At 42.1% G+C, this 14,425-nt stretch overlaps 1 protein-coding gene across 1 annotated transcript in view; it reads right to left on the bottom strand.

The window, feature by feature from the left end:
• GFRA4 (GDNF family receptor alpha 4) overlaps positions 1–14,425 on the bottom strand; it is a 673,071-nt gene that overhangs the window by 651,449 nt on the left and 7,197 nt on the right. The window lies entirely within an intron of this gene.

Raw genomic sequence — 14,425 nt, 5'->3', positions numbered from 1 at the left:
CCTAACATTTCTCTTCAGCCCACCCCACCTAACATTTCTCTTCAGCCCACCCCACCTAACATTTCTCTTCAGCCCACCACACCTAACATTTCTCTTCAGCCCACCCCACCTAACATTTCTCTTCAGCCCACCACACCTAACATTTCTCTTCAGCCCACCACACCTAACATTTCTCTTCAGCCCATCCCACCTAACATTTCTCTTCAGCCAACCCCACTTAACATTTCTCTTCAGCCCACCCCACCTAACATTTCTCTTCAGCCCACCACACCTAACAATTCTCTTCAGCCCACCACACCTAACAATTCTCTTCAGCCCACCCCACCTAACATTTCTCTTCAGCCCACCCTGCCTAACATTTCTCTTCAGCCCACCCCGCCTAACATTTCTCTTCAGCCCACCCCACCTAACATTTCTCTTCAGCCCACCCTGCCTAACATTTCTCTTCAGCCCACCCCACCTAACATTTCTCTTCAGCCCACCCCACCTAACATTTCTCTTCAGCCCACCCCACCTAACATTTCTCTTCAGCCCACCACACCTAACATTTCTCTTCAGCCCATCCCACCTAACATTTCTCTTCAGCCCATCCCACCTAACATTTCTCTTCAGCCCACCCCACCTAACATTTCTCTTCAGCCCATCCCACCTAACATTTCTCTTCAGCCCACCCCACCTAACATTTCTCTTCAGCCCACCCCACCTAACATTTCTCTTCAGCCCATCCCACCTAACATTTCTCTTCAGCCCACCACACCTAACATTTCTCTTCAGCCCATCCCACCTAACATTTCTCTTCAGCCCACCACACCTAACATTTCTCTTCAGCCCACCACACCTAACATTTCTCTTCAGCCCACCCCACCTAACATTTCTCTACAGCCCACCACACATAACATTTCTCTTCAGCCCACCCCACCTAATATTTCTCTTCAGCCCACCCCACCTAACATTTCTCTTCAGCCCACCACACCTAACATTTCTCTTCAGCCCACCCCACCTAACATTTCTCTTCAGCCCATCCCACCTAACATTTCTCTTCAGCCCACCCCACCTAACATTTCTCTTCAGCCCACCACACCTAACATTTCTCTTCAGCCCACCACACCTAACATTTCTCTTCAGCCCACCCCACCTAACATTTCTCTTCAGCCCACCACACCTAACATTTCTCTTCAGCCCACCACACCTAACATTTCTCTTCAGCCCATCCCACCTAACATTTCTCTTCAGCCAACCCCACTTAACATTTCTCTTCAGCCCACCCCACCTAACATTTCTCTTCAGCCCACCACACCTAACATTTCTCTTCAGCCCACCACACCTAACATTTCTCTTCAGCCCATCCCACCTAACATTTCTCTTCAGCCCACCCCACCTAACATTTCTCTTCAGCCCACCACACCTAACATTTCTCTTCAGCCCACCACACCTAACATTTCTCTTCAGCCCACCCCACCTAACATTTCTCTTCAGCCCACCACACCTAACATTTCTCTTCAGCCCATCCCACCTAACATTTCTCTTCAGCCCACCACACATAACATTTCTCTTCAGCCCACCCCACCTAACATTTCTCTTCAGCCCACCCTACCTAACATTTCTCTTCAGCCCATCCCACCTAACATTTCTCTTCAGCCCACCCCACCTAACATTTCTCTTCAGCCCACCCCACCTAACATTTCTCTTCAGCCCACCACACCTAACATTTCTCTTCAGCCCACCCCACCTAACATTTCTCTTCAGCCCATCCCACCTAACATTTCTCTTCAGCCCATCCCACCTAACATTTCTCTTCAGCCCACCCCACCTAACATTTCTCTTCAGCCCACCACACCTAACATTTCTCTTCAGCCCACCCCACCTAACATTTCTCTTCAGCCCACCCCACCTAACATTTCTCTTCAGCCCACCCCACCTAACATTTCTCTTCAGCCCACCCCACCTAACATTTCTCTTCAGCCCATCCCACCTAACATTTCTCTTCAGCCCACCCCACCTAACATTTCTCTTCAGCCCACCACACCTAACATTTCTCTTCAGCCCACCCCACCTAACATTTCTCTTCAGCCCACCCCACCTAACATTTCTCTTCAGCCCACCCCACCTAACATTTCTCTTCAGCCCACCACACCTAACATTTCTCTTCAGCCCACCACACCTAACATTTCTCTTCAGCCCACCCCACCTAACATTTCTCTTCAGCCCACCACACCTAACATTTCTCTTCAGCCCACCACACCTAACATTTCTCTTCAGCCCATCCCACCTAACATTTCTCTTCAGCCAACCCCACTTAACATTTCTCTTCAGCCCACCCCACCTAACATTTCTCTTCAGCCCACCACACCTAACATTTCTCTTCAGCCCACCACACCTAACATTTCTCTTCAGCCCATCCCACCTAACATTTCTCTTCAGCCCACCCCACCTAACATTTCTCTTCAGCCCACCCCACCTAACATTTCTCTTCAGCCCATCCCACCTAACATTTCTCTTCAGCCCACCACACATAACATTTCTCTTCAGCCCACCCCACCTAACATTTCTCTTCAGCCCACCCTACCTAACATTTCTCTTCAGCCCATCCCACCTAACATTTCTCTTCAGCCCACCCCACCTAACATTTCTCTTCAGCCCACCCCACCTAACATTTCTCTTCAGCCCACCACACCTAACATTTCTCTTCAGCCCACCCCACCTAACATTTCTCTTCAGCCCATCCCACCTAACATTTCTCTTCAGCCCATCCCACCTAACATTTCTCTTCAGCCCACCCCACCTAACATTTCTCTTCAGCCCACCACACCTAACATTTCTCTTCAGCCCACCCCACCTAACATTTCTCTTCAGCCCACCCCACCTAACATTTCTCTTCAGCCCACCCCACCTAACATTTCTCTTCAGCCCACCCCACCTAACATTTCTCTTCAGCCCATCCCACCTAACATTTCTCTTCAGCCCACCCCACCTAACATTTCTCTTCAGCCCACCACACCTAACATTTCTCTTCAGCCCACCCCACCTAACATTTCTCTTCAGCCCATCCCACCTAACATTTCTCTTCAGCCCACCCCACCTAACATTTCCCTTTAGCTTAACCCTTCCTTTTACCTCCATCATTATACTGTTTCACCTCCAGCTCTATCTGATCTATGTTTCCTTCCAGCCTTTTGGTACCATTTCCCTCCAGTTCTATCCTATTATTTATCTCCATCCCACCCCTAACTTTCACTTCCAGCCGTACTCTACCTACCCTTCCTTCAGCCCTTCCACACCTTTTACCTCAATCCCCTTACCTTACAATTTCACTTCAGCTCTACCCTAACTTTTACCACCAGTCCTACCAGCCCTACCATTTCCCTCCAGTCTTACCCTTCCTACTATTCCATTTCAGCCCAACCAGACCTTTTGCCTCCAGCATTCCCCTACCTGTCATTACCACCAGCAAAGCAGGACTGACCGGCCACCACCCCACATATCTGTAGCCGGGTCTGCCAGCTCCTCCTTCTGCTCCCCTTATGACTCAGTTCCTTCCCTTTATTGCCGACTTCTCTTAGGCTGCAGTTTTTGTGGCAGTTTTTGGAGCCAAATCCAGGAGTGGATTAAAAATGAATGAAAACTATAAATGAAAAACTTGCACTTCTCATTCTCTTCTGTATTAAGTAAGAAAAATTCCATAAAATCTCATTTTTGGGTTTTCAAGCTTTGTTTTTTTCATTACAAAAAAAAATGCACCTCATCCACAGAAGTGCCCTAGGCAGCTGCCTATAACACCTAACCCTTGTTTTTCCAGAAAGAAATTTACAGAATGGAATTTATAGAATAGTCGCAAAACCTTTATTCTTTTCCTTTTTAGGGGCAATTATTCTATAATGAAAAAAATAAAATTAAAATAAAAACAAATAAATAAAATAATAATAATAATTATAATAATACGTGTAATTATTCTAATATTTAAAACTACAAATATTTCACTTTTTTAATAGATGTCTGACAGTTATATAAATTAAAATTTTTAACATTTGATAAAATGTATTTAATTAAATTTTATTTAATTACATTTTGAAAACTTTCACAAAAATAAGAAATTTTTTGCAGTAATTTTTTTTTCTATATATTTTTTTCAATCATTTTTTTTTTTTTTGCGGTCAGATCCCTTTCAGTTATTTGGTAAAGGAACACACACATACAGTGCATGTGAAATGCCCCCATTGTCTTTGCTCCTCAGGCACGCAGCATGCACGCCCGGGGCAGTCACCCCTGACCCTAATTTGCTATGCAGAGAATGAGCGCACAAATTGATTATCAGTTTCCTTCAGCAGGACTAGCGTATGACAAAGAATTGATTGTCAATGTCACTTTTCAGCATTGTCCCTGACATCCATCCCGCTGCTGTTTTTTAACCGTTAAATCCCCAGTCAATACTAGAAATTAGAGTTGAGGAAAAAAAAATTTTGCAGTAGCCACATGTTGGGAACCAAGGTCCTGCGAATCGTTTTCCTCAACTCTACTAAAAGTATAAGTAAAGATGTATCAAAACTAGTGCAAAAGAAAATGATTTACTATTTAGGAGATTTTTTTTTGTATAATTCCTTTAATCCAGATTAATCCAAAAATTCTGATACTGAGGCACAAAAATTTAAAAAAAAAAACGTTCAAGACCAATCAGAGACTCCTTAAATTAGTAAAAAGTGATATTAATGTTTTACATGATACATGCAAAAAAAAAAAAGTTTACAAACTTTTTGGGGTCTGTCCAATTATCCAGAACATTTCATAATCTGGGAAAAAGCGTTTGAAGGGATTATCCAACTTGTTAAAAAAAACTAAAACAAAATTAATCTCTTTTCCGAGAGATCCAGTACTAATGCTCCATCATGCCATCATGTGACCACTGCAGCCAATCAGTGGCCACATTGGGTCAGTGCAACCAATCAGTGGCCACACCTCTCAGCACTTGTGATTGGCTGCAGCAGTCACATGCTGGCCGCTGGGAAGACCACCGGAGAATCTGAGCTGGATTGGAGTAGCAAAAGCAAGTTGTATCATATACTTTCATTTTTATATATTTTTTTAGACGTTTGATAACCCCGTTAATGCCGGATAAAATCAATTTTAAGGTGTCTTATATTTTTTTATAAGTTGAATTACCCCTTACAATTAATTTTAAGGTGTCCTATATTTATTTTTTTCAGACTACCTACATAGTAATGTATGACATGAATAACATAAGCTTTTCTTGCCTAAACATCTGCTTCCAATATAGGGGTCAGGAAGGATATACATTATCCCGGGTCAATAATAGGATCTTAAATGGACAGAAGCCTTGAAAACCTTCCCCCCTCCTCTCCCCAAGGGGACACTTTTCACATGGCTATAGAGTTAAAACACAAAACGTGCTAGCCTCCTAGATGAGAATGCGTTAATGCCATATGTTGCAGTGACGGAGATACTGGTGGGATTTATAGAGAAGAGTAAATTATTTGTGAGCAAAACCTTAAACTGGAAACCAGCAAAAAAATGCAAGTTTAGCAAAAAAATGAGCGCGTTGAGGTTTACTCCGCTATTAAGATGAATTGCAGGCAGCAGAGGGGAAAATTGATTCTAATATTGTTAGCCTCGGAAATAAAGACAGTGACTGCGTAAGTAAAAAAAAAAAGGCTCAAAAGACATTAAAATCCCAAATCTCATTGATCTATAAAGAGCTTCCAGTAGAATAGCTCCCCCCCCACCTCCCCACTCTGCACTTGGATTGTTAATTAATATGGCCGAATCACGGGTGATAGACATCAGGACAATGAATTCATTTACATTCCAATCAGTGGCAATCGATGCGGCTCCTCGACGACCGAACGGGTAGGAGGAAATAGCAATTTGCCTTTATTTTTACGTCTAGTATGTTACATGGTGCTCATTAGATAAGCAAAGCAACCTCCCAGAAAGATGTGAAATACTCTGAGGTCCCCTAGGGCTGTACTGGATATTTCTATATTTTGTATTGAATATTGACTATATTGGATTGTATCATAAAAGGTGCTGTACCGCAGTGTATCACAGACCAATCTATTCACAGTCACACAGACCTGCATCTCCCTATTACTTGTATCTGTGTATTATTGTATCGCAGATCAATCTATTCACAGTCGCACAGACTCTGCAGCTCCTGCACCTCCTTATCACTTGAGTCTGTGTATTATTGTATCACAGATCAATCTATTCACAGTCGCACAGACTCTGCAACTTCTACACATCCCTACCACTTGTATCTGTGTATTATTGTATCACAGATCAATCTATTCACAGTTGCACAGACTCTGAAGCTCCTGCACCTCATTAAAATTAAATCTGTGTATTATTGTATCACAGATCAATCTATTCACATTCACACAGACTCTGCAGCTTCTGCATCTCCTTATCACTTGAATCTGTATATTATTGTTTCACAGACCAATCTATTCACAGTCGCACAGACTCTGCAGCTCCTGCATCTCCCTATTACTTGTATCTGTGTATTATTGTATCACAGATCAATCTATTCACAGTCGCACAGACTCTGCAACTTCTACACATCCCTACCACTTGTATCTGTGTATTATTGTATCACAGATCAATCTATTCACAGTTGCACAGACTCTGAAGCTCCTGCACCTCATTAAAATTAAATCTGTGTATTATTGTATCACAGATCAATCTATTCACATTCACACAGACTCTGCAGCTTCTGCATCTCCTTATCACTTGAATCTGTATATTATTGTTTCACAGACCAATCTATTTTCAGTCACACAGACTCTGCAGCTCCTGCATCTCCTTATCACTTGAATCTGTTTATAATTCTCTCATGGGTCAATCTATTTTCATACAGACTCTGCAAATTCTGCACCTCGCTATTACTTCAATCTGTGTATTATTGTATCACAGATCAATTTATTCACAGTCGACCAGACTCTGCAACGTCTACACATCCCTACCACTTGTATCTGTGTATTATTGTATCACAGATCAATCTATTCACATTCGCACAAACTCTGCAGCTCCTGAACCTCCTTATCACTTGAATCTGTGTATTATTGTATCACAGATCAATCTATTCACAGTTGCACAGACTCTTTAGCTCCTGCACCTCCTTATAATTGAATTTGTGAATTATTGTATCACAGATTAATCTATTCACAGTCACACAGACTCTGCACCTTCTGCACCTCCGTATCACTTGAATCTGTGTATTATTGTTTCACAGACCAATCTATTCACAGTCGCACAGACTCTGCAGCTCCTGCATCTCCTTATCACTTGAATCTGTTTATAATTCTTTCATAGGTCAATCTATTCACATTCACAGACTCTGCAAATCCTGCACCTCCTTATTACTTCAATCTGTGTATTATTTTATCATAGATCAATCTATTCACAGTCGCACAGACTCTGCAGATCCTGCACCTTCCTATTACTTGTATCTGTGAATTATTATTCACAGACTGAGACTACCACTTCCATTTTTCATGTCTTTCAATGCTGTTGTTGCATACCACAAACAGACTTAGGCCTTTCTTTCCTTATCTGTAATGATGAGCTATTCACCCTGAACTCCTATCCCCAGACTGTAAAACAGTGCTAAAATAGCAGTTGCTTTCCCTCACCTCAGTTTTTATAGTGTCTGTGATAGTCCCCCCAGACAGCTGGAGCTGGACCATGTGATGTGATAGCTATAGCTGCAAGGCAGCATCGCTGCGCCTGACATCATGTGAGCCAGCTCTCTAGCTGGTACTATCTTTGTCAATGTGTAAAATGGTGCTGGGTATTTTTCTTTAGAGATCAGAATAAATCAAAATGCAAATTGTTCAAATTCACCAGGACCTGCGAATTTCACAAAATTGATTAGCAGCAGGTTGATTCGATCATTTCCAATCAATATGGGATCTCGTAGGAGGCTTTGGTAGACATATTTCTTTGTAAAGTCATCCTGACATCAGGTTTTCCATTTGAAAATCATTGCCACCATGGTAGTAGCCTATTTTATCTACTTCCATACAAGCCTTTTCTAAAGCACCCCGGTATACCTTGGAAAAAAGTTTGAAATTGCCCTTGTGGTATGGTAACGAACACTGATCAGTCCAATGGGGGTCTCCAATCCCTGCTTAGAGCCAGGTCTATTTCTGCTTCTAAAAGCCCCGCGGACTCTGATGTGGGTAGCTTCCCTTCCGTCCTTCACACAACCTTAGAAATTTCGCACCCGCGCCTTTGATGAGAACACTGGCGCATGCGCAGAGGATTAGTGCAAATTGCACCTGCACTGGTCTTGCATTCAGCAGCCAAGGCGCAAGATTTTAAAGGGTTTGGGGATGTCATAGGGGACATCATCAACATAAATCAGAGGTGAAGGACCATCGATAGCAGGTACAAGAGGCGCGTAGAGCAAGGTCATGCCCATCAGATGCAAAATTTCAGAGGCTATAGGAGATGTCATCCATTAAGACAGATGCAAATGGGCATCATTACCAGGCATGGGGGGGGGGCTCCGTGCATGGTCTGGAGATGCCCATGATGTCCAGCTCCATTTAGGTAGATCCTTGTAGGCTAAAGATTAAAATACCAATTTTGCAAAATAAACTATTTCAAGTAAAAAACTAAAAAAGAATATTGTAGGACCAATCATATGGATAAGTCACCAATGTCCTATGAACAGACAATCCCTTTAAGTGAGAATTCGCAAATGGAGTAGGAAAATGGGCTTTTAAAACTGGACACTAAAAGCCCATTAAATTTTAGTCTTATATCAACCACTTTTAGGTGGGAGAATACCACTGGCTTTCACATCTGACCGGTGGTCTCATGACTATTTTTATACCTCCTCATTGCCATGGAGTCCATTAACAGTAATAACAGTGGATTAGCGCATTACTAATTGTGCAATTTATTAATCTTTCGAGCAGCTTTCAGGTGGAGAAATACCATCAATTCTTGAAGTTTGTCTCTACTGCATATCTATAATGGGAAAAAAGGAAGGAAATCTAGGGCATAAAGCTTATTATAAAGGCTTTGTGTTATGTGTGATGGGTCAAAAGTGCACAATTTGCAGAGAAAGCGTGGGTATTTTCAGTATTTTGCAGGCAGGGACATGTTTTTACAGCACAACGTCTCCAGGTCCTGTGGTAATAGACCCTCTACATCAAGGAAGACAAGTGGACTGGCTAATTTATATCTTCCTATAAGGATTCATGGAGAGCACCAAGCCCAAACGTGAGGCATGATAACCTTCGAGACTCTGAATATTCATGGTAAATACTGGATTCCTTTAACAAGTTCAGCGCTCTATTCCCCTGATATTCCATCCTCTTCTACTAATTTTCCTTCCTTGAATAATTGTGTTCCGGTAAAAGGAGACAATGTAGAGTCAATGAAAAAATATGTGTTATCAAGACAGCAGAATTCAGAATCGCCAAGGCTTAGATTCACAAAAATTGTAATAAAAAGATTTACAGATCAAAAATAATGGACTACCATCTTCGCTCATCTTTGGGGGGTACTGTTTCCTATTAAGGGGAGTCTTATAGACAATGCTCGTTGGGAAATAAATGCAAAGTAGTCACCTGCAGAAGGAAGTCAAGTGTCCCACCTATAAGGTCCCCGAAACATGAGATTTTGGTTTAGGTACTCCTAGACTCGACAGCTTCGTCAAAAGCCTCCTTTGTTCTGTTGAAAACACTGATACAGCTGTCTACAGCTGGTTTTATAGTTTCATTACAATTCCAAGTCAAGTTGAAAAACCAGGAGAAACAATACATCTGAGAGGAGATACAGTTAGGTCCATATATATTTGGACAGAGACAACATTTTTCTAATTTTGGTTCTAGACATTACCACAATGAATTTTAAACAAAACAATTCAGATGCAGTTGAAGTTCAGACTTTCAGCTTTCATTTGAGGGTATCCACATTAAAATTGGATGAAGGGTTTAGGAGTTTCAGCTCCTTAACATGTGCCACCCTGTTTTTAAAGGGACCAAAAGTAATTGGACAGATTAAATAATTGTAAATAAAATGTTAATTTCTAGTACTTGGTTGAAAACCCTTTGTTGGCAATGACTGCCTGAAGTCTTGAACTCATGGACATCACCAGACGCTGTGTTTCCTCCATTTTGATGCTCTGCCAGGCCTTCACTGCGGTGGTTTTCAGTTGCTGTTTGTTTGTGGGCCTTTCTGTCTGAAGTTTAGACAAGTGAAATGCATGCTCAATTGGGTTGAGATCAGGTGACTGACTTGGCCATTCAAGAATATTCCACGTCTTTGCTTTAATAAACTCCTGGGTTGCTTTGGCTTTATGTTTTGGGTCATTGTCCATCTGTAGTATGAAACGACGACCAATCAGTTTGGCTGCATTTGGCTGGATCTGAGCACACAGTATGGCTCTGAATACATCAGAATTCATTCGGCTGCTTCTGTCCTGTGTCACATCATCAATAAACACTAGTGACCCAGTGCCACTGGCAGCCATGCATGCCCAAGCCATCACACTGCCTCCTCCGTGTTTTACAGATGATGTGGTATGCTTTGAATCATGAGCTGTACCACGCCTTCGCCATACTTTTCTCTTTCCATCATTCTGGTAGAGGTTGATCTTGGTTTCATCAGTCCAAAGAATGTTCTTCCAGAACTGTGCTGGCTTTTTTAGATGTTTTTAGCAAAGTCCAGTCTAGCCTTTTTATTCTTGATGCTTATGAGTGGCTTGCACCGTGCAGTGAACCCTCTGTATTTACTTTCATGCAGTCTTCTCTTTATGGTAGATTTGGATATTGATGCACCTACCTCCTGGAGAGTGTTGTTCACTTGGTTGGCTGTTGTGAAGGGGTTTCTCTTCACCATGGAGGTTATTCTGCGATCATCCACCACTGTTGTCTTCCGAGGGAGCCCAGGTCTTTTTGCATTGATGAGTTCACCAGTGCTTTTTTTCTTTTTCAGGATGTACCAAACTGTAGATTTTGCCACTCCTAATATTGTAGCAATTTCTCGGATGGGTTTTTTATGTTTTTGCAGCTATAGGATGGCTTGTTTCACCTGCATGGAGAGCTCCTTTGACCGCATGTTTACTTCACAGCAAAACCTTCCAAATGCAAGCACCACACCTCAAATCAACTCCAGGCCTTTTATCTGCTTAATTGAGAATGACATAACGAAGGGATTGCCCACACCTGTCCATGAAATAGCCTTGGAGTCAATTGTCCAATTACTTTTGGTCCCTTTAAAAACAGGGTGGCACATGTTAAGGAGCTGAAACTCCTAAACCCTTCATCCAATTTTAATGTGGATACCCTCAAATGAAAGCTGAAAGTCTGAACTTCAACTGCATCTGAATTGTTTTGTTTAAAATTCATTGTGGTAATGTCTAGAACCAAAATTAGAAAAATGTTGTCTCTGTCCAAATATATATGGACCTAACTGTACATAACAGTTACAAAACAGCTACATCAAAGTCCTCCTCTGTCCTGACGAGAACCCTGAAAGAGCTGTCTACAGATGGGCTTATGTTTTTGACAAAATTCCAAAACATGGTGAAAAACAGGAGAAACAGTACACCTGAGAGGAGCTACATCAAAGTCGTCCTGTGTCTTGGCGAGAACCGGAAACAGCTGTCTACAAATGGGTTTATGGTTTTGTTAAAATTTCAAGTCATGGTGAAAAACAGGAGAAACTGTACATCTGAGAGGAGATACATAATAGTCTTCCTCTGTCCTAATGAGAACTCTGAAAATAGCCGTCTACAGATGGGTTTATGGTTGCATTAAAATTCCAAGTCATGGTGAAAAACAGGAGAAACAGTACACCTGAGAAAAGCTACATAACAGCCCTCCAATGTCCCGATGAGAAGCCAGAAACAGCTGTCTACAGATGGGTTTAACGTTTTGTTAAAATTCTAAGTCATAGTAAAAAAAAACAGGAGAAACAGTACACCTGAGAGGAGCTACATCACAGCCCTCCTCTGTCCTGATGAGAACCCGAAAGAGATGTCTGTCTACAGATGGGTTTATGGTTTTGATAAAATTCTAAAACGTGGTGAAAAACAGGAGAAACAGTACACCTGAGAGGAGCTACATCAAAGTTTTCCTCTATCCTGGTGAAACAGCTGTCTACAGATGGGTGTCTTTTGCATTTGAAGGAGACTGCAGTTTGGCCAATTTTCTAGTGGACATTGAATGATAGATTAATCATCTCCACTAAAGCAAAAACATCCTTCCAGTAGGGAGCTAATTTATATACTTTTTTTGTTGTTGACTGTAGGAGTCTATGCTTAAACTATATCTCTTTGATGGGAGTCTGTCAACGCAAAATGACTAGGCAAACCAAACACATTGCAATTAGTGTACCCTTGGTGTGACTGAGCAGATCAAGGCACCTTCCCACCAACTTGTTTTCCTCACCCTCCTCTCCCCTGACAGCTTTGACTTCAGATGGTGAACTGATCTACTCGGCCACACCAAGAGCACACAGAGTGCCTGCGCTTGGTAAGAACATTCGTTGGTTATTTTCTGCTGACGGACACCCAGAACTGCGACACAAGTATCTCATCTTCTTAACAAATACCCTTCTCTGTACAGATGAGGGGCAAGGAAGCTGAAAAAGTTGTCTAAAGATGGGTTCCCATTGGGCTAATATTCTTATGCATATTGCAAGGCTTGATAAATAGTCTTGCATTGACTTTTAGTCTTGCTTCCTTCCAGTGCAGAGCATACATTTTTCAGTTTTCTGGACATAATGTTAAACAGCCATGTTTGTGTTCCTTTTTTAGTGTAAATGGCAATGGGAATGACTATGAGACTAACATTCCAGAGTGATGGATGAGATGAAAACAGAGTATACGGTGGGTGACCAAAGGGACCATTCCTGAGCCTTCAAGATGGCTAACGGCAAGAGGAGGCTGGAATTGCCGCTACAATGGAGCCTGTAAAAACCACTCTTTCTAATCTAAGGAATTGAAAGTAGGGGCATTTTTGGACTTGGTCCAACCCCTCTGCCTTCTGTCCTGACACCACATGGCTCCAGCTACTTATATGAGAAGGACAGTGATATGCACCAAGAAGGGAACCCAACTTTAGTATAACTTTATGATGCCCGTAAAGGATATTGTCAGACTGTGCTTGTAAAAACAAGAACTTTTGCAATTTACTGCTTATTAAAATTTTATAACACTTTTCTTCAGTTTACAGCTCGTTGCTTTGGATACCGACCACCGCTCCTGGACAGCAGCACATGCGCAGGGCATTGCTTACAAGTTCTTTTATATTGAGCTTGTCAGAACTGTTTTGAAGCTGGCTAGAATCACTGCAGTGCACTATTACCTCTTATTCCCAAACAGCTTCAAAGCAGTGCTTACAAGTTAGACAGCAGTGGTCGGTCTCCAGGGCAACAGAAGAAAAGTGTTAATATCTCAAGAACAAAATATTAATAAGCAGTAAATAGTTTTTACAAGCACAATCCAACAATGTTCATCCTATGAAGATGGGAAAAACCCTTTAAATCATTTTTTAGCCTCATATGCAAATTGAGGCCACTGCTGGTAGAGGGTGGACGAGACTCATTCGAGCTATGGCTCTATTGTTCTTCCATGGACATGGGGAGTCTTATTAAACAAGTATTCACCTAGAAGCAAAGTTCTTGCCTCCTTCATTTTAATGGCCCAATCAAGGAATATATTTTACCTCTTTGATACGTGCGCCATTTGCAAGAGGATTTTACTATGGCCAAGACACAACAAAAACCTATGAAATCCAACAGTGTGAAGCCCCATATTCAGGTTATAGTTGCAGTATTTGGGGTTGTCAAGCAGATAAATGTTTTTTTTTTTTTCAATGACCTCAGACTGGTTCCAACACTTACCTGATCTCCACCCTCTGGTCCTATCTGGACACACCAGAAAAATGGCAGAAAATGCCTCCTTAGCTAATCATTGGCAGCAGCAGCAAACTGTCTCAGTGCCACAACTCTGTTGTCGGAATACTCTGGGCCAGGGGCTCGTTCCCTGTCCCTAACACTAGGAGCGCGATAGTTATCCATGCTCCCCGGATTACTTCTGATGGTGAAGATGCCGGGGCCATGTACCTTGCTGAACTGTTGAATCAGACCTATATTTGTCCCCCTTCCCACCCAGGGAAGTGGGGAGTAATACTGTATGAATATACACAAGCAAGGGAGAATGTACAGTGATAAATGAAAATACCAATCATACAAATATGCACTCACACACAACAGAGTGGAACACCGGTGAGTTAAGGAAGGAGAAACCAAATAGGAGAGGATGAGGATTTGCACACAGCCAAAACACCAAGCAACAGTCACAGATCAACACTCCAAACACCTCACCAGCAACCAACACCTCCACTCCACACCAGGCAGTATGAAACTAACACTGGCAATCCAGATTGCCAGA

This window comes from Phyllobates terribilis, unplaced genomic scaffold, assembly GCF_046119375.1.
Source record: "Phyllobates terribilis strain yellow unplaced genomic scaffold, ASM4611937v1 Scaffold_1__5_contigs__length_1240528914, whole genome shotgun sequence".
In the NCBI taxonomy this organism is placed as follows: Eukaryota; Metazoa; Chordata; class Amphibia; order Anura; family Dendrobatidae; genus Phyllobates; species Phyllobates terribilis.
This window is presented reverse-complemented; position numbering and strand designations above follow the sequence as displayed.